The sequence below is a fragment of the Mauremys reevesii genome, linkage group 25, assembly GCF_016161935.1.
Source record: "Mauremys reevesii isolate NIE-2019 linkage group 25, ASM1616193v1, whole genome shotgun sequence".
NCBI classification, from domain to species: Eukaryota; Metazoa; Chordata; order Testudines; family Geoemydidae; genus Mauremys; species Mauremys reevesii.
Genome location: NC_052647.1, coordinates 6,871,665 through 6,874,168, shown reverse-complemented (window position 1 = coordinate 6,874,168; position 2,504 = coordinate 6,871,665). Strand labels below are relative to the sequence as shown.

Genomic DNA, 2,504 nt, shown 5'->3' with positions numbered 1-2,504 from the left:
GCTAACCAGCCTCATGTCTGTGGGGGCAGGGAGGGGGGCAGGCACCGGCCGTGCCTGGAGCTGGGTCGGGCAGCCAGGAACTTGCCTACAGCTGCAGGGCAGGGGGTGGACACTGGGGAGGCTGGTCGTGCTGTGGGGCCAGGCAGTGGGCACAACAGGAGACAGTGCCAAAGCCCCCATCCCCCCCACTCACAGCTCCCTCTGCAAGGGTCAGATCAGCCATCGCACACACCCCTGCCTTAGGCTCCCAGGCGAGGCTGAGCGTCCTTCCCAGCTGGAGGTTCCTGCCCCCTCAATGCCGGTCTCCCCGCCCTGCCCCGCTGCTGGGGCCTGCTCGGCATCAGCAGCAGGTTCCTTCTGGGTGCAAGAGAGCAGCCCCTGCGCTGCCTCGCCCCGGAGCCTGCACTCAGCACCTGTTGTACGGCTGCCCTGGGCCTGGCTTTCTCGGGGGGAGGTTGGACATGTCCCTTCAGCTGCGCTGTGCGACTTCAGCCTTCCCTGGAGTCAGAGGTCAGGCTAACAGCAGCAGGCCAGTGCTCGGATGGGAGACACCAGGTGGTGGTGCTGCAGCAGGGGGTGCTCTCCCCTTGCAGTCAGTGCTGACCCCAGGGCAGTGCTAGGGGGTGCTGTGCTGCAGGGAGTGGGGGGCTCAGCAGGGGGCGCTCTCCCCTTGCAGTCAGTGCTGACCCCAGGGCGGTGCTGTACTGCAGGGATTGGGGGGCTCAGCAGGGGCCCCTCTCCCCTTGCAGTCAGTGCTGACCCCAGGGTGGTGCTAGGGGTGCTGTGCTGCAGGGAGTGGGGGGCTCAGCAGGGGGCGCTCTCCCCTTGCAGTCAGTGCTGACCCCAGGGCAGTGCTAGGGGGTGCTGTGCTGCAGGGAGTGGGGGGCTCAGCAGGGGCCCCTCTCCCCTTGCAGTCAGTGCTGGCCCCAGGGTGGAGCTGTAGTTCTGGATTTAAGCTGAGGGGTAGAGCCGGAGCCGTGCCCAGGGGTGGTAAAATGATCCCCCAGAGTGTGAGTTCTGCTGCCCTGGCCCGGGCCCCCCTGGGTTAATCCTCTCCTAACCCCCCTGCCCCAGCTTCAGCTGGAGTCACAAGGCTCCGGCCCTACCCACAAAGACCCCTGTGGGCCCCTTTGCCCTGTTTGGGGTTGGGCTGCTGACCCTATAAATACCTAAACCCCGGGCAGGGGCCCGAGGGCGGCTGGAGCCTGTCCTGGGGTTCCTGCCCCAGACCCAGAGCCGGGCTGCAGCTCTCTCCTAGGAGCTGGGTGGGCAGGGGAAGGGAGCCCCGGCTCTGGGGCTCGGAGCTGGCAGCATTGCACTGCCACAGGCTGACGCTCGTCCAACTCCAGTGCCCTCCTTTGCCTGCGGCAGCCCCTCAGGTCCCCGGTGTCGCCCTGACGGGATACCTCCCCCCCGCCCCCAGGCTGCGCTTCCTGAGTTTCACTCTTCCCAGGAGGTGACCCCAGGACCTGGGACACGGACTCCATGGCCCAGGCCAGGAGGTCGCTGGTTCTGGTCCAGCCGGGATAGCAGGGGCTGGACGCTGCTGCCGCTGGACATGGGGCTCAGCCAGGTTCCTGCTGGACAGGCGTCTGCACCGGGGGCTGCCCCCACTCTGGGCTAAATGGGGGGTATCTGTTCAGTGCCTTTCACGGTACTAAGTGCTCCCCTCATTGGGCTGGGATCATAGGGGCTGGAACTCTGGCTTTAAGTGGTTTCCATCATATACAGGATTTACAGTTTGGTTAAAATGCTCTCAGCACCCCCACTATAAAAACAGTGGAGGTAGGTGGGGGCCGTGGGTCAGGAATGAGGGGCACCAGTGGAGCTGGGAGGAGAGGCAGCCCAGGGCTGGGATAGTGGGGGCCGTGGGTCAGGAATGAGGGGCACCAGTGGAGCTGGGAGGAGAGGCAGCCCAGGGCTGGGATAATGGGGGCCGGGTCAGGAATGAGGGGCACCAGAGGAGCTGGGAGGAGAGGCAGCCCAGGCCTGGGATCGTGGGGGCCGCGGGTCAGGAATGAGGGGCACCAGTGGAGCTGGGAGGAGAGGCAGCCCAGGGCTGGGATAGTGGGGGCCGTGGGTCAGGAATGAGGGGCACCAGTGGAGCTGGGAGGAGAGGCAGCCCAGGGCTGGGATAGTGGGGGCCGCGGGTCAGGAATGAGGGGCACCAGTGGAGCTGGGAGGAGAGGCAGCCCAGGGCTGGGATAGTGGGGGCCGTGGGTCAGGAATGAGGGGCACCAGTGGAGCTGGGAGGAGAGGCAGCTCAGGCCTGGGATAGCTGGGGGCCGCACATTTCGACTGAGGGGCACCAGCAGAGCTGCTGCTTTCATATGCGTCACTGTCACGGAGTCCCCGGGCGATGCTCTGGAACTTCTCCCCACAAAGCCAGTCAGGACTTTGGGGAGCCTCCTCTCCCTTGGAGCAGACTGTCTTTGGGGCAGGAAGCTCACACGTAGCATTCAGCATGTGCCCCTCCATGTGCTTCCCACAGCGAGTCCACCCAG

At 65.7% G+C, this 2,504-nt stretch overlaps 1 protein-coding gene across 2 annotated transcripts in view; it reads left to right on the top strand.

The window, feature by feature from the left end:
* LOC120391382 (adhesion G protein-coupled receptor E5-like) overlaps positions 1-2,504 on the top strand; it is a 1,047,477-nt gene that overhangs the window by 189,998 nt on the left and 854,975 nt on the right. The window lies entirely within an intron of this gene.